This window comes from Gopherus flavomarginatus, chromosome 8 (genome assembly GCF_025201925.1).
Source record: "Gopherus flavomarginatus isolate rGopFla2 chromosome 8, rGopFla2.mat.asm, whole genome shotgun sequence".
Lineage (NCBI taxonomy): Eukaryota > Metazoa > Chordata > Testudines > Testudinidae > Gopherus > Gopherus flavomarginatus.
In genome coordinates this window covers 100,290,367-100,308,665 of record NC_066624.1, presented here as the reverse complement: position 1 = coordinate 100,308,665, position 18,299 = coordinate 100,290,367, and the positions used below count along the sequence as shown (strand labels likewise).

At 41.8% G+C, this 18,299-nt stretch overlaps 1 protein-coding gene across 3 annotated transcripts in view; it reads right to left on the bottom strand.

The window, feature by feature from the left end:
* The window catches only part of NLGN1 (neuroligin 1), a 596,937-nt gene that overhangs the window by 506,654 nt on the left and 71,984 nt on the right, over positions 1-18,299 (bottom strand). Inside the window, exon 1 of one of the 3 annotated variants that reach the window (XM_050965862.1) lies at positions 15,320-15,396. The exons of the other annotated variants lie outside the window; for them this stretch is intronic. The gene's annotated coding sequence lies outside the window, so the exon portion shown is untranslated. Of the gene's footprint in view, positions 1-15,319; positions 15,397-18,299 lie in introns of those variants that run through there. 3 annotated transcript variants of the gene reach the window in all.

Below are 18,299 nucleotides of genomic sequence, written 5' to 3'. Positions count from 1 at the left end.
CAGTGCTGATGGCTCATCATTAAAGACAATGGACCCTGGAAGAACTTCACCTTCCTGTAAATGTTCCAGACAGCCATGCAAGGGCAAGTGACCAGGCCACATGACTCTGGACTCCATCTTGGGATGGCTGTACTTTTCCACAATCTGCTCTGGGAACCCAAGTTTTGAAACAAAGGGTTCCCACCATATGCTAAAAAAGCTACAGAAGGCAGGGAGTTACATCATCTGTTGTTCTTCACTCCCCACACAAGAGGAATCCTGGAAACACCTGAGGAAAAGGATTGAACTGGAGGAAGTGCTGGACCCAGGCTAAAGAGATTTCTAGCCTGTGTATGAAAACCCTGGGGATTCCAAGCTGTAAAGCAAGTGCAGCTTGTGCCTTAAGAATCTGCAACGCTGCTTGTACAATCACTGAGGATGAGAAACTGCTAATTCATATTGAATCTATTGTGACAAAGTTCCTCCTCTACCTTGGTGGGTCCTGCGCTTATTGGCAAATTTGCTCACCTCAGTGATCTCCCCCACAGTCTGGATCAGCTCCTCCTGTGTCTGATCAGGAGTTGGGAGGTTTAGGGGGAACCCAGGCCCGCCCTCTACTCCGGGTTCCAGCCCAGGGCCCTATGGATTTGCAGCTGTCTATAGTGCCTCTTGTAACAGCTGTGTGACAGTTACACCTCCCTGGGCTACTTCCCCAAGGCCTCCTCCAAACACCTTCTTTATCCTCACCACAGGATCTTCCTCCTGGTGTCTGATAACACTTGTACTCCTTAGTCATCCAGCAGCACACCCTCTCACTCTCACTCTCAGCTCCTTGTGCCTCTTGCTCCCAGCTCCTCACAGGCACTTCCTCTCTTCTGGCTCCTCCCCATCTGACTGGCAAGAGCTCCTTTAAAAACCCAGGTGCCCTGATTAGCCTGCCTTGATTGGCTGCAGCTGTTCTAATCAGCCTGTCTGCCTTAATTGGTTCTAGCAAGTTCCTGACTACTCTAGTGCAGACCCTGTTCTGGTCACTTAGGGAACAGAAAACTACTCACCCAGAGACCAGTATATTTGCCCTCTACCAGACTCCTGCACCCCACTGGCCTGAGTCTGTCACGCTATCTAGAATGTTAAGCTGAGTTTTTTTTGTTTATTTGTAGGATTGCCAAGTTTCTAATCACACCGAACAGAACACCCCTGCTCCACCCCTCCCCCAAGGCCCCACCTCTGCCCCGCCCCTTCTCCAAGGCCCTGCCACACACTCTCTCCACCCCCACTCCATCGCTTGCTCTCCCCCATGCTCAGTCACTTTCACTGGGCTGGGGCAGGGGTTGGGGTGTGGGAGGGGGGTGAGGGTTCCAGCTGGCGATGAGGGCACTGGGTTGGGGTCGGGGATGAAGTGTTTGGGGTGCAGGAGAGGGCTCGAGGCTGGGGTAGGGGGTTGCAGTGTGGGGGGTGAGGGCTCAGGCAGGGGGTGCAGGCTCTGGGTTGGGCTGGGGATGAGGGAGTTGGGGTGCAGGAGGGGACTCTTGGTTGAGCAGGGGGTTAGATTGTGAGGTCCCAGTGGCACTTACTCTGGCTCCCAGGAAGCGGCCACCGGGTCCCTGCAGCCCCTAGGTGCATGGGCGGTCATAGAGGCTCTCTGCTCTGCCCTCGTGCCCACAGGTGCAACTCCCACAGCTCCTATTGGTTGCGGTTCCTAGGCAATGGGAATTGCAGAGCCGGCTCTCATGGCAGGGGCAGCATGCGGCACTTCTATGGCTGCCCATGCACCTAGGGACTGCAGGGACCTGGCGGCCACTTCCAGGAGCCACACAGAGCTAGGGAAGGCAAGGAGTCTGCCTTAGCCCCAGGCCCCGTCTGCACTGCTGACTGGACTTTAACAATGCCAACCAGAACCACCAGGGTCCCTTTTCAACCAGGCGTTCCAGTCGAAAACTGGATGCCTGGCAACCCTATTTATTTGGTAGGTAATCTGCTTTGATCTGTTTGCTATCATCTATAATCACTTAAAATCTATCTTTTTGTAGTTAATAAACTTGTTTTATGTTTTAATTTAAACCAAGTGTGTTTTTAAGTGAAGCGTCTGGGGGAAAATCTCAGCTTGGTTTAACACAGGCTTGTTGCATTTCTTCTCCACATTGAGGGGTAGGCAAACTGGATAATAAATTCAGATTGGTTGGGGTTTGGACCAGGGCAGGAAGGTACAGCTCTGGGGTCCTAGACTGGGAAGCTGGTGGTTATTTTGGCTGTAGCTTCTCTACTGTTGGTTTATTCAGTAGCTGGTCAGGAGCCTGCATGTAACTGCAGCTGGGTGTGTCACACCCTGTGTGAATGCTGAAGGAAATGTAGGACTGCGAGCAGGTCTGCAGCCTGTCACAGCAGCACAGTATGAGAGGGAGCTCAGGCTGGTAGGTCAGAGGGCTCAGTGGTAGGGACAAAGGGAAGTGACATATCTATCTATCTATCTAAGTTAATCATAGACCTCTAAAAAAATCAGACCAAACTGCTTTGAATTTTTCTGTGGAATGCCAGACATTCATCAGCTGCAGAGTCAGCCGTATCATTGAGCCAGGCATTAATATTTGTTGGGGGGCCAATTTTTCCATTTTTGGAGGATTAATTTTTTAGCAACCAAAGCTGTACATTGGAACCATGCTGCCATGTTACTATGTAATCTCCAGGGAGCAGGAATATATTTAAGAATGCAGTTCAACGGGAAGGGCGTCAGTGTAGCATCAAATATCAAACTGGTCCTTTGACCCACCGCATGCTAGAAATTCTCAATACAGAGTCACTTTGAAAACATATAAGCCTATGTAGTACCAAGGGAGCTACATTTCCAACAGTGGTTAGCATTTATGAGATGCATAGGAGTACTATCAGGTATAACAGTAGAACCAATGCCACAATCAGTGACAGAACTGATCAAGTCTTGTAGCCATAGGATTACCCAGTTTCCACACATGTTGTAAACCTAAATCAGCCATGGCTGTATGAAGTAACTGACAAGCACTCGTGTTTTTTATATGGAGGTTGAGAAGATTTATCAAGGACAGGGTCTAGATTTCATTAAAGTCTCCAGCTATGCCATTTATACTAAAAAAAAAAAAAAAAAAAGGAAAATGTCTTGGATCATCCTGGTTTAGCCTGTAAAGATTGGCAAAAATGATTATAGAATTGCCAATTCCAGACCTGGGCTGAGAATATTAACACTCGGCTGTTTACGTATTAGTACAGCTACGCCCCTCACTTTGGAATTAAAACTAGAAATCGAGAGGCCTAGTCAATCTCTATTCAGTTTACAAGCTTCAAGTTCTGTCAGATGTGTCTCCTGGAGCATGGCAATGTCATTCTCTTTTTTAAGCACTGAATATATATTTTTTCTTTTAATGTGGTTATTAAAACCCTTTATATTCCAGGAGACAAATTTAATTATTGGAGCCATCATTGTTAAGATATACTGGATAAAACAAAGTCACTTCAGGAATAAATGAGAAATTGGAAATTTTCCTAGGCAGCATACAGTCCTTGTATAGCTAAGCAAAAAAGGTATATAACCCAGGGGTAGGGTGTCACTTCCCCGTACATATTCTACAGGAGTGAGAAGGAAATTCCCAGCATGGAAGGGTAACAGGAGCCAGGGTTGGGGTGCCAGAAAGTGGAATTAAATAAATGAAAAAAAACAAAATGGAAAAGATAACGGAGGGAGAAATACACATTAGTACCGTACAATCAAAGAGAAGAATCTGTTTAAACAGCCTAAAATACAGACTTGACACCCAGGGGTGGTGGTCAGATCAGGTGAAACTTAGAGATCCTCACAGCCCATGGGGCCACAGACATTACAACTACAGTAATTACCTATTACTAATAGTAACCTGATATCATAGTCCAAGCACCGTCTAATAAATCAATTAAATTGGTTTATACATATATATATAAACAAACCAATTTACTTCCTATTATCTTAGCTCACAGGAAAGGAGCATCAATATAAAATCTATCATTTATTAGCAATTTTATATATATATATATATATATATATATATATATATATATATATATATAATTGGTAATAATCCTTTAGCCCTTCAACCCCAACAAGAGAAAAAAGAAAAAGAACTAAGGTATCAATGTCAGCTAGCACCCATCAACTCGTTTAGAGAAGCCATATAAGATCTCAGAGAGCAGTACATAAATTCCATACAGTCATAATATCCTATAGATATCTCCTCTTGTGAGAGAGGAGTTTGCGGATTTTTTTGGTATTTTTCTGCTTCCTGAGGGAAACTGAAAATTACTATCTTCTTATAATTCTTAATATGGAGCATTGCCAGGTATTTAATAAAATACTTCAAGTCCATCTTCCTGGACAATTGTTTTGCTTGGTATCCCTCATTGCAAACACATCATGGCCATAATCTTGAAAATGCAGTATGGTTCCCCGCATAACAGCTCTTTTTTTCCCCTCTGGATTTCTGCAATATAAACTCCTTAGTGGTAAACTTCAGAAATTTCACAATCAGTGCTCTAAACCAATGGTGGGCAATGTGGGGCCCGTCAGGGTAATCCACTGGCGGGCCGTGAGACAGTTTGTTTACATTGACCGTCCACAGGCATGGCCACCCACAGTGGCCACAGTTTGCTGTTCCTGGCCAATGAAAGCTGCAGGAAGCATCAGCCAGCCTGCACCGCTTCCTGCAGCTCCCATTGTCCTGGAACGGCGAATTGTGGCCCTTGGAGCTGTGGGTGGCCGTGCCTGGGGACAGTCAATGTAAACAAACTATCTTGCGGCCCGCCAGTGGATTACCCTAATGGGATGCATGCGACCCATGGGCCACAGATTGCCCACCACTGCTCTACACTAACCTTCTGGAGTTGGCTTGGGGGGAGGGGTCTGGTGTGTTCTTGGAGTTGGATGGTGAGGTTTAGGGGACGATGTCTGGGGATCCCCTGTGGGCCACTTCAGAGCTCAAGGAACCTCCATCCACCTTGGTCTCAGTGCCCTCTACTATCCTTCAAATTTTTAAAAGGTAGTGAAACTCTACCTCTGTTATCAGAGCCAGACAACAGTACCAAATATCACTTAATGGTCCTAAAGGTTTCACTTTTTTCACTGCTAGGATAAAGGAAATGTTCACATGTACTGCTGTTGAAAGATGCGCAGGTTAAGGACATTACAGTAAAATAAGACTCTCTGTTCAAAGCCAGAGTAACAGTGGCAGTAAATACTGGTATCTTCTAAAAGCTCAGATAACACTGCCAAAATGGTTACATATGTAGCCTCAGTTGAATGTAAATCCAAGTCTATTGTTCTAAAGAGTAAATGTAATCACTAGTTCATCTCCATTTAAGTGATATATTGGGATAGGAGGAACACCACAGTGTTAGTAGCTGCACAAACAGATATTTAAGACTGGTAGCATTTTATGCAAACTACCTATTAAGCTACTAGGAAAGTATCAAAAATGTAGTAAAAGTAATTAAATAATGGACAAACCCCAGATTGCATAATAAGTCTTCCAAAGCACAAAAACAACACCAAAAGGTAGTACAGATTCAGTAGCATTTGAAAATCTTGGGCATTATGGGTTCTTCAAGTTCTTTACTCTGATCTTCTCTTTATTACTCACCTGAAAAACATCTAACCATTTGTATTTCAAGAACCAACCATTATGATATGAAACTTGAATTCAACATACACAGCAAGGTATGTTCATCTCATTGGTGAAGATGAAAAAATGTGTGCACAGGCTGCTTTGTTTAAGTCTTAGATCTCCTGACCCACTAAAAATTTAGACTTTTTTAAAAGGCTATATGCATATTATGAAAAGCAGAACTGGCCTTGGAGAGGACTGTTTTACCCAATCTCTCCAAATATTTTATTTCATGCCACTTTGAGTTTTGCAGGTGCTCTGCTGTCAAAGCAGAGTTTAATCTTTTGGGTCAAATGATGAACACAAGCAAATATAGTGGGCTAAGCAAGGAGTATGAGATCACAGAATCAGAATATCAGGGTTGGAAGGGACCTCAGGAGGTCAGCTAGTCCAACCCCCTACTCAAAGCAGGACCAATCCCCAGACAGATTTTTACCCTGTTCCCTAAATGACCCCCTCAATAATTGAGCTCACAACCCTGGGTTTAGCAGACCAATGCTCCAACCACTGAGGTATCCCTCCCAAAAATTAAAAAATGAATGCACAACCCTGGGTTTAGCAGGCCAATGCTCAAACCACTGAGCTATCCCTCCCCCTGAAGATACTTGAAGCCATCTACATTGACTTGATAATCCTTGGAATCATGTGAATTTTACCCAGTATTTGCCAGCTTGAGCCAGGTCATAGACCTTTACTACTGTACCAGTAAATATATCTTGATCACAACTCACTTTTTACAAGATAAATCACTGTATCCTGAGCTGAATAAATGCCAAGGATGAAGGCCAAAGTGAAGTAGATCAGGATATGATTGCTACTGAGTTAGCAGGAAGAGACCTTACATTATTATTACATGTAAATCCTTCATTAAGTATTCACAATGAAAAGTAAAGAAAGGAAAACTACAAGAAATGGGGCTCTCAAAATGCTGAAAGATACATTATTTTAAGAAAAATAATTGAACCCTTTTGGCTCTTTCTTCTCATCTTTCCCCCTTCTCATTTTCCTTCTTCCTACCTTATTCTTTCCTGTTCCCAGCCCCTGAAGGGCAGCAATCTCTTCACCCCAGAAAAGCTACGATACTTTTTCATGTTTATATTGTATTTCTGGAGCCAGGGGATGGGATTCTACCAATAAAAAACAAACAATATAAGCACAAACACATGACAGTTATTCTGGGGACAAGAACCTTGTTAGCCTAAGAGGAGGGAAGAAGAATGAGAGAACAAGGAAGGAAATGAGTCAAAGGCTTTTACAAGTTATTATTGAGCCCCCTTCTCTATTTTCTGGGGCAGACGTTTCATTCTCTTTCTAATAAATGCTGGTGTTTCATTCTTCTTCAGATGAAAGGACTGAGAAACAGGGGGGTTGGGTGCTTATTTGATGCTGCCAAATATTGAAAGGAAGCGCCAACCAGTAGAGAGGGATTATAGCCACCAGACAGAGTAGAAAGATCTGCATATTTACTATCTATGGTTCTTGAGAAATAACCAGCCGGTGATTGTGGAGTTCAAACACCCACAACCAATCAGAGGGCCGGAAAATGCACAACAGAGACAAAGCTGTATGTTTATGGCTCAGTAGCCAAACACCACCGGCTGAAACAATTCTACTTCAGTATAATGAACCAAAAGTGTGAAGGAAATGCTGGGTGCTGAAGGACAGAAATATATACCGATGTAAGATTATTTCATATAGTCATACGGGTTGATATATTTGTTTAATAGAACCTAATCTTTAGCTTTTACTCAGTCTTTTCTCAGTCAAAATTCCCACTGACCTCACTGTGGGGGTGTCGCCTTAATACTTTATGTTTTCTTCTACATCTGCATAAGGAGGTGAGCCTGCTACCACTCCAAGAAGGTGGGAAGGTTCCACCTATATGGCATGCCTCCAAACCTGTGTTGTAGATCCACAAATTTGGAGTGGGGTAACAAACAGGCTGGGCTACTCCAAATTCTCCTGCTCCAAAACTAATGTAAGGGAAGTCAGGGGTACCTTAGTAGAGCTTCCAGCTGTATTAACTTGCACCAGCTCCCGCCTCTGCTCTGTGAAGCCCTGCTTTGAGATAGTTGCAGTCAGGAGATTTCCTGGAAAATCTCCTGCAGGAGCTGTGCTCTTGAGGGACTAGCAGGAGCTAGGGTCCCCAGGTGACAAAGCAGATACCATTTGTCTTCTATGGCCCTAAGGACATCTGTGGATTCTGCATGCAAAACCCCAAAACATTTTTAAGGATAGACAGTTCTCAGTAAGAAATGGGGTCCTAATTCTGATCCCGTTTATAGTGATGTACATCAGAACTAATTCCATTGCACTAATTGGAGTTATACAGGTGTCAAACTGATAAAAGTGAGATCAAAATTAGTTTTGAGTAAGTACATTGAGATTTGGCCATCACAATTATTATGAAAAATAATAGTGAAGGCCACTCCATGAATTAAAGTAGTAAGTGCATGATAAAAGAGGATGGAGGGTACAATTTACAAATAAAAGCTAAAGAAAGGATTTTTCAATCGCTTGGAGAATTAGACACATAACTCCCATTATGATGGATGGGAGATGTGCCAAAAGGGTTGTACCTAAAGGTAAAAGACAGTTTGGAACAGATAAATGTAAATATTTCTTTACACAATGGATAATTAATTGGTGGAATTCACTTTCAGAATACAATACTGAGTAAAGTAGTTTAGGAGGCTGTAAAAAGATTCTTGTACCTTAGAAACATGAATTAATGCAATGTATCATAGACAGTTACCCTAAAATACTACATTAGTCCACACTAATCACAAAGGAAAATGAATCTCATTGTTGAGGACATAGGATGATCACCCACAGGGGCATGGAAAAGGAATTTTCCCCTCAAAATAAATGTTCACAATTTGGCTAAGCAAAAAACTGGATAATGGGATAGTTTCACCTTTCCCCAGAGCACTGGATAATGGGTTGGCATTGATCTTGATGTGCTATTTTGAGTGTTATGTGCCTATAGAAGAGAGAGGTGTTTTCCAAGGTAAGATTAAGGAAATTGAGCTGAAGATATATTCCGTTAATTCATAGTTCATAGATGGAAGCTTTGATCTGTCAAGGATAAAATGAATAACTAATGAGCTACTGAAGCCACTCGTGAGGGAAAGCATGGGATTTGTAGATGGCTGAGAGTTAAGCTGGCATCAGAGAAGTGAGCAGTTGGACAGGCAAACATTGAATATTCTTTTTATACGACAGGACTTGGTGAGTAGGGATACAAAATAAATCATCAATAATTCATGACAAAGAATTCATTTGACAGTGAAAGTGACAGAATCAGAAAGAAATACAAAGGGGGGGGGGCGAGGATAGAAAGTTTATTCCACCTTCACAGAAAGAAAAACATGAGCGAGGGCAAGTTTGTACTTCTATCAGTATAGTAGTAGCACTAAGAAGAAAGACTGCAGAGCAGTAAGCATTAGAGCAACTGCACACTGAAGCTGTACCCAGAGGTGGGAAAGCAGGTTCCATTACAATCCTTTGTTTCCATGTGCTTATAATATTCTGTAACATTAGCTTTGGGGCTAAAATTTCCCTTGATTGGTCTCTGGCAGCCACCATGTTTTGGGGACTGAGCAAATTTTAGATTATGTGTTTGAGTCTTCAGATATAAGTCTTTTCTGAGCATCTTCAATAGCACCTGCTAGGAGTTTAGCAAATCTTACTGAAGCCCTGATCCTCTGGTGACATCAGTGCCCATTTTGTCTACCTGTGCTCACAGGCACAATGTTGACTGCAAATGTTTCACTGAAATCCCCCATCACCTGAATATCAGGAACAAGAGAAAAACCACAGGTGTGAAAACCTCTGCAGATCCTGCAGTTTTGTGGTTTGGGTTGTTCCATTTGCATGTTTTCTGAATTTAATATGTATTTCAAGATAAATATCCCACAACTAAACTGGGATGCTAGGGTATGATCCTTAGGGACAGATTCACTATTACGCTGCATTTTGTGCACTCAGCAATAGTGCGAAGAGAACAAAAAGGGGTTTAATGCTTCTATATCTTAATGGTAGCAGTTTACACATATTGCATTGGTAAAAATGACTAAACAAGTCAATGGCAACTGAGTCCATGCTTCCTACCAGGAGAACACCCTGCTTTCAACAGGGAGGAAATATATATTTTATACCATACTTGTTACCAGGATATTTTAAAATTATCTTGCTTAAAACCTTTCAATTTTGCCTTAAATGACTTTACCTCAGTTCTTGCAGTAACCCCCATGTAGCTAATGTTGTTTAATGATTTAAGGCACTGGGAAAGTTTAATGCATAATGACTATACTTTTCCCCCCTGGAATAAGAATGAATTACTAAGAAGAGGTAGCGTTTCCTTATAGACTATTGTGGATTTAGAAAACAAGCCATGTATAATATACCCAAGATATTCATCAGAACATTTTCAAAGGAAACAAACACAAAAATAATGGACTTTTATGTAGTGGAAAATTGACCACACGGTTGGTTTTGGATCAGACAGCCTGAGGCACCTTCACTGCTGTAACAAGACTACAAGTTTACAAGTATGCATACAGGGAGAGACAGCATAATCCCACACAAGAGGTAGGCTGCTCTGCCCTTTACAATTTTCACCAAGCTTATAAAGGTTAAAACCGCAAAATGTCACATATAAGCATGCCCATATTTGGGTTAATATTGCTAACACTGCAAATTAAGATTAATATTTTACCATAACTGGCATAAAATATTGCAAATCAGCAAGCTATTTCAACATGTTTCATGTGTACTGTATCTGGTATAAAATATTGCAAACCAGCAAGCTATTTCAACATGTTTCATGTGTTCTGGCAGTGATTGCGCTGGTCATTCTGTGACCCCTCTTTGTGGTTACCTAAGTAAGCAATATTTGTTACACTGTAGTTGCCTAAAGCTAAGCCGGCACTCAAGGGACCCCTTGTCCTCCTCCCAGTTCCTCTTTTGTCAGTGTTGCATACCCCATTTCTTCATACCTAAGTGCTTAGTATGCTGATAAACAAATTGTTCTTAAGTAGCACTGGTTTAGTTAAAGCCTGAGGCCTGCATATAGGGCCTGTAAAAATAATTGCAAAGCTCCTTTACCTATAAAACAATGGCAAAGCTTATCTAACAAGATGCGGGGGGCGGGGGGTTATATTCCCTATCATTTAAAAAGGTAGATTCTGAAGGAGTGATCCTAAGAAAATTGATGTGACTTAAATAGAATCCAAAAAATCAAGAGTAGCAAAGAAAGGATATTACAATGTATGCTTGTATCTACAGTACATGTCACAAATGAGAACAGAAGCCAAGGTGAGGCAGCAAAGTAGGAGGAAAACACCTATCCAGGATAAAATGATAGCATTAAAAACTAAGGAGGACCTGGAAAACAGGAGGATTATGTAAATTATAACAAGAGCCCGAGGCAATCAAAAATACGTGAGGAAGCCAAATTGAAAAATGAGCATCAAATAGTGCAGAGCATCTCAACTAATACCAAAAGATATTTTAAGTATAATTATACACTTAGCAACTGACAGGAGAAAAAGGTGATGGAGTGCAAAGGAATAGGAAGGCTATACAGCAATTATTCCTGTACCTATCTTTAAAATTGAAGAGAACAGACATTTGCCTAAGACTCAACATGCAGGAATGAAAGTGAGGAATTAAGGAACAGGCAGATAATGCCTAAACTGGCAATTAACTGGACTGTTCTTCTTAAAACTGATAAAGAGACCAGAACGAGACACTATTCACCTGCAAGTGCTAAATGAAGTAAGCATAGTCAGTGAAGAAAGTGTAATGCAAATGTATATTTAGTTCACTCATTTCAAGAGACTGAAGTGGAGCCCACCAGACATGCAGCAAGGAGTTACCAGTCAGTTCATTTCCCACTAGTTGTAGAGGAAGTCGTAGAAGACTATTATAAGGGATCATGTGGTGGGTGAATGGGTAGATGAAATCTGGAAATGCAGAGTTTCATCAAGGACAGCTAATATTGTTTCAGGTCATGCCTCAGTAACTCAGACTTTACTGAGGCTATTACTGTCTGGCCTGGCAAAGAGGATGTAGTAAATGTCAAAGATGTTGGTTATTTAGACTGTCAGAAAACATTTGACAAAGCTCCACATCCAGCAGGAACTTATAAATGTTATAAACTAATAAGCAATACACTCTCATGCATTTTAGCAAGGTCTAAAATTTGCTTATTAAACCAGAATTATGGCATCCTGTAGTTGACTACCATGGTTAATATAATACGCTGTGAAGCTCAAGGCACTTAGGCTCAGATCCTCACAGGTATTTAGGCACTTAACTCCCGCTGATTTCAATGTAGGTTAGGTGCCTAAATACCTTTGAGGAGTTGGGCTTTAGAAATCAAGGTAACAGAAACCTAAGGAATACCTATGCTTGGTCTCTTAGGAAGGGTCTAAGAAGGTTTGCAGATTCAAATTCTGTATAGGGATGAAGTGTTCTTTGTTCTAAGTCACCCTAAAGTCAAATGATAAAACCTTGCGTTTAGAGTCAGTAATTACTGCTGGGTCACGCTGGCAGGTAGATTCAGCTAGCTCAGGGATTGGCAACCTTTAGCACGCGGCCCATCAGGGTAAGCCCCTGGCGGACCAGGACAATTTGTTTACCTGTTGCATCCGCAGGTTCGGCTGATCACGGCTCCCACTGGCCGTCCCAGGCCAATGGGGGCTGCGGGAAGCAGCGTTGGCTGAGGGATGTGCTGGCCGCCATTTCCCGCCGTCTCCATTGGCCTGGGACAGTGAACTGAAGCCAGTGGAAGCTGCGATCGGCTGATACAAGCAAGATACAAAAGGTATGAGAAGGGCACTTTGGCGGGGCTTGGGTGGGCTCAGGCTTTGGTCCTCCTTCCAGGGGCTGTGTAGCAATTTTTGTTGTTCGAAGGGGGTCACAGTGCAATGAAGTTTGAGAACCGCTGTGTTAGGCAATCCGCATGTAGTCATCGAACCAACGTCTCCAACATATCCCATTGCACTCAGGTTGGGTCCTAATTTTTATAGGATGTTGTGCTACATGGCCACCATATTTTATACATATTCAATAATGGTTTCAAACTTTCTTCCTTATAGGTACTGTCACCCCTCAGTAATATTTGTGTCTCTATCTTCAGTAGGTCAATTAGTCCTTTACATCATGTTCATTAGCATTTATGTCAATTAGTTGGCATGGTACTACTTGCAGTTAGTACACGCAAGTTTCAGTTAAGCTCAACATTCTTTTAAATTTTCCCTAAAATTCCAAAAGTACACTTTTGCGGTGCCTCACTTTGCCTATTCTCATCATTTACTACTCTTGTTTACTGTAATACTTATCTTGTGACTTAATGTCTAACTACTGGTTAAATACAACTTATCTAATAACTACCTACATTGTCATTTTATGCCAGGGGTTCTCAAACTGGGGGACAGGACCCATCAGGGAGTCATGAGCTTTTACATGGGGAGTTGCGAGATGTCAGCCTCCACCCCAAACCCAGCTTTGCCTCCACCATTTATAATGGTGTTAAATATATAAACAAGTGTTTTTAATTTATATGGGGGGGGTCACACTTAGAGGCTTGCTATGTGAAAGGGGTCACCAGTACAATAGTTGGTTTATGCCTTAGTTATGCTAAGCTAATAGTCATACAGGCTTGAGGCCTGTAGGCCTATGTGTTACAGCCTTGTGATTTATAAATGGCTCTTACTACAACGGCTGTCTGAAAGAAGGATTTCAGCCAGTTGCAGCCCAGAAAACCCATTTTCACCTTCACAGAGGCCCTTATTCATTGCTATAAATTCAGGACATGATCTCAGAGATCAGGGACATTTAAATCCTTCTCTGCAGTTTACCAAAGCCTCAGGAGGGAGACTCCTGTAGGGTGGGGAACTGGAGGTATCCAAGAGCTCTTCTCTCATGTGCAGAATACTAGCAGATCACATGACTCCATGTGGGGAAGGCAGCATGCTGAGTGCGGTCTTTCAACTCTGCCCATGTCCACTTCAGAAGATGTTTGGAAGGCAGTGTGCTTTTTTCATTCCTCTCCCACACACTTTCCATAACTGCAGTTATGAAGTTGTGGGAAGGGGACCCAACTGCCAGCGTATGAGTACTGCTGCTGTGTGAAAGGACTGTAAAAAGCCATGTGCTCTCCCCCCCCCACCCACAACTGCCCCCCGCATCCCATCCCCTTCTACGGGGAGAGTGTTAGCTCTTGTGTTCTACAAGTCCTTTGACATGCTTGTGTACTTGCTCCCTTATTCTCTCTGCCTTCCTGCCCAAATGCTACACAACATGACTCTTGTCAGCTCAGCTGCCAGACATTCTCAACTGAGCCAGCCAGTAGTGCTATGGAAACGAGAGAGAGACAGAGAGACAGAGAGAGAGAGAGAGAGAGATGCAGGATAATAACCAGGTGGGAAGGCTGAGGGAGAACGTTAGCCTTGTAGGGAAAGAAACTCAAAGAAGAGGGGAATTAATCAAAGGAGATGACAGGGAATGGAGCCCCAGGAGATAAGGATGAATGGAGAGGAGGAAGTTGAACAGGAAAATAAAGGAGAGCGACTTGGCATCCACAGGACTATTGTGTGCTTAAAGTTGTGCATTTGCTTAAGTGCTTTACAAGATCTGAGCCAAAGTGCTCAATGCTTTACAGGACTGAGTGCTAGAATCAACTGATTTGAGCACCATAGTAAGTTCAGTGCTTCCCATTCATTCCGGTAGTTGAGGCATTAAATAATCATTAGTCCTTCAATCTCTTCCACCCAACTTTTTCTATGAAACTCTCATTTAGGCTGTAATCCTGCTTGTCACAGGAGAGTCCTTTATTGTACAAGATTTTACAGTACTTACAAATATCATTTATAGCTGTGTGCATAGGTGTTGATATGCCCTCTACATTGTCCCACTTACGGATATTCATTAATCATGGTCACCCAACCACTCTGGGACATTAATATTGAAAAGTACAAGGTTTCAGGGAGATCTTTTAAGGAATTTAACTAGAACCAGTGAAATGGGGTTTCCAGGACTGTAATGTCAAAACCAGGCCAACGCTCCAAGACTTGGGTTCATGGCCATTTGCAAGATGGATTTGAAAATTTTCAACATCAACACTGAAATGGGGAAGAGGCAGCCAGCAACAGGCTATACTGGAGGGTTGTGCTGCCCCAAGAAATCAATGAAGCCAAAGACAGATGATTTGGAAAGAGAAGAGTGCAGCAGGCCTCAAGCACTAGTAGTGCGCTGGTTTTATTTTCTGACTCTGCACCTTACTCCTGCACCCCAACCGTGGCAAGGCCTGCCCCTGAGAACTGGACTTTTAGCCACTCGTGACGCTGCAGCACAATACATAGTAACTGAACTTCTTTGGCACTTACACTGTCATCTTTTGACATGTCTAAAGTTATTACCAACGTTCTCATCTTCTGGGGATGGTTCTTACAGTAATGATGGGAAAACACATTCCAAAAGGTTAAAAGGAAAAAAAACCCAACTTTATAAGGAAATTTCAAATATCTTGTTAATCAGCAATGATGGGAAATGAAATGTAAAAATACAGAACATCTTAATGGTGTTTAAGTAAACTATTAGGGGCCAAATGTTCAACTCTTATAAATGAGTATATCTCCATTGACTTCAATGAAGTATGTCAATTTACTCACCTGAGGATCTGGCCTCTTCTCTTTTAAAGCTTAGCTGAGAATGACGAGGGGCTTTCTCAAATTATGCCAGAGCTTTTGAGAACAGGGATGTGTAACTTGTAATGAATAAGGCCTACAATCTGCACTGAGGTCTTCTGGCTTAAAAAAAAGGGAGGAGACAAGTGAATAATTTAACCTGGTAACAGAAAGAAACTGGAAGAGAACAACATGAGTATATTTGAGACAACTCAAAAGAATTAGAGAGAAAGAGCATATTGATTTATACATGTGCAGGTTTGTTTTACTCATTTTTATTTAGACAAAACCCAAGCAAATTAGGAGAATGAATAAAACTATTTTTAAAAAATCCTGCACCGTTTCCAAGATTTACTGTTGCTTTGGATGTACTGTTTCATCACCAAAACTCAGTACAATATAATGATGATTATTCCAGTGGAATACATAGGAATGATGAGGATAAAGGAGACACAACATAGAACTAGGGGAGGGAGGAAATCAAATCAGTATCTTAGATGTCTGTAAACTAATGCAAGAAGTATGGGGAATAAGCAGGAAGAACTCGAAATGCTATTAAATAAACACAACTATGACATAGTTGGCATCACAGAGACCTGGTGGGATAATACGCCTGACTGGAATGTTGGTATAGAAGGGTACAGCTTGCTCAGGAAGGACAGGCAGGGAAAAAAGGGAGGACGTGTTGCCATATATTAAAAATGTACACACTTGGACTGAGGTTGAGATGGAAATAGGAGACAGACTTGTTGAAAGTCTGTGAGTAAGGATAAAATGGGTGAAAAACAAGGGTGATGTCATGGTAGGGATCTACTACAGACCACCTAACCAGGAAGAAGTTCAGGACTTGGTGATGATGGGGGACTTCAACTATCCAGACATCTGTTATAAAATAATACAGCAGGGCACAGATTATCCAATAAATTATTGGAATGTATTGGGGAAAAAATTAATTTCAGAAGGTGGAGACAGCTACTAGGGGAAAAAGGCTGTTCTAGATTTGATTTTGACAAATAGGGAGGAACTGGTTGAGAATTTGAAAGTGGAAGGCAGCTTGAGTTAAAATGATCATGAAATGATAGAGTTCATGACTCTAAGGAATGGTAGGAGGGAGAACAGCAAAATAAAGACAATGGATTTCAAAAGGCAGACTTTGGCAAACTCAGGGAGTTGGCAGATAAGAACCCATGGTAAACAAGTCTAAGAGGAAAACAATAGAAGACAGTTGGTAGTTTTATAAAGAGACATTATTAAGGGCACAAGAGCAAACTATCCCAATGTGTAGGAAAGATAGGAAGTATGGCAAGAGACCACCCTGGCTTAACCAGGAGATCTTCAATGATCTAAAAATCAAAAGAGTCCTACAAAAAGTGGAAACTAGGTCCAATTACAAAGGGTGAATATAAACAATAACAGAAGTATGTAGGGACAAAATTAGAAAGGCCAAGGCACAAAATGAGATCAAACTAGCTAGAGACATAAAGGGCAACAAGAAAACATTCTACAAATCCAATAGTAGCAAGAGGAAGACCAAGGACAGGGTAGGCCAGTTACTCAATGAAGAGGGGAAAATAATATCAGAAAATGTGGACATGGCAGAGGTGCTTAATGACTTCTTTATTTCGGTTTTCACCACAAAGGTTGGTGGTGATTGGACGTCTAACATAGTGAATGCCAGTGAAAATGAGGTAGGATCAGAAGAGGCTAAAATAGGGAAAGAACAAGTTAAAAATTACTTTGGACAAATCAGATGTCTTCAAGTCACCAGGGCCCAATGAAATGCATCCTAGAATACTCAAGGAGCAGAGTGAGGAGATATCTGAGCCATTAGCGATTATCTTTGGAAAGTCATGGAAGACAGGAGACTGGAAAAGGGCAAATATAGTGCCAATCTATAAAAAGAGAAATAAGGAAAACCTGGGGAGTTACAGACCAGTCAGCTTAACTTCTGTACCAGGAAAGATAATGGAGCAAATAATTAAGCAATCAATTTGCAAACATCCAGAATATAAAAGGTGATAAGTCACAGTCAGCATGGATTTGTAAAAAAAAAAATTCATGTCACACCTACCTGATAGCTTTCTTGTGGATAGTAGGGAAGCGGTAGACATGGTATATCTTGACTTTAGTCAAGCTTTTGATACTGTCTTGCATGACCTTCTCATAAACAAACTATGTAAATGCAACCTAGATGAAGCAAGGTGGGTGCAAAACTGGTTGGAAAACTGTTCCCTGAGAGTAGTTATCAGTGGTTTACAGTCATGCTAGAAGGGCATAAAAAGTGGGGTCCTGCAGGGATCAGTTCTGGGTCTGGTTCTATTCAATATCTTCATCAATAGTTTAGATAATGGCATAGAAAGTACACTTATAAAGTTTGCAGACGATACCAAACTGGGAGGGGTTGCAAGTGCTTTGCCGTATAGTATTAAAATTCAAAATGATCTGGACAAACTGGAGAAAATGTTCTGAAGTAAATAGGATGAAATTCAGTAAGGACTCCATTTGCAAAGTACTCCATTTAGGAAGGAACAATCAGTTGCACACATATAAAATGGGAAATGACTGCCTAGGAAGAAGTAGTACGGAAATGGGTCTGGAGGTCATAGTGGACCACAAGCTAAATATGAGTCAACAGTGTAACGCTGTTGCAAAAAAATGTGAACATCCTTCTGGGATGCATTAGCAGGAGTGTCATAAGCAAGACACGAGAAGTAATTCTTCCACTCTACTCTGCACTGATTAGGCCTCAACTTGAGTATTGTGTCCAGTTCTGGGTGCCACATTTCAGGAAGGATGTGGACAAATTGGAGAGAGTCCAGAGAAGAATGACAAAAATTATTAAAGGTCTAGCAAATATGACCTATGAGGAAAAATTGAAAAAACTGGGTGTGTTTAGTCTGAAAAACAGAAGACTGAGAGGGAACATGATAGCAGTTTTCAAGTATGTAAAATGTTGTTACAAGGA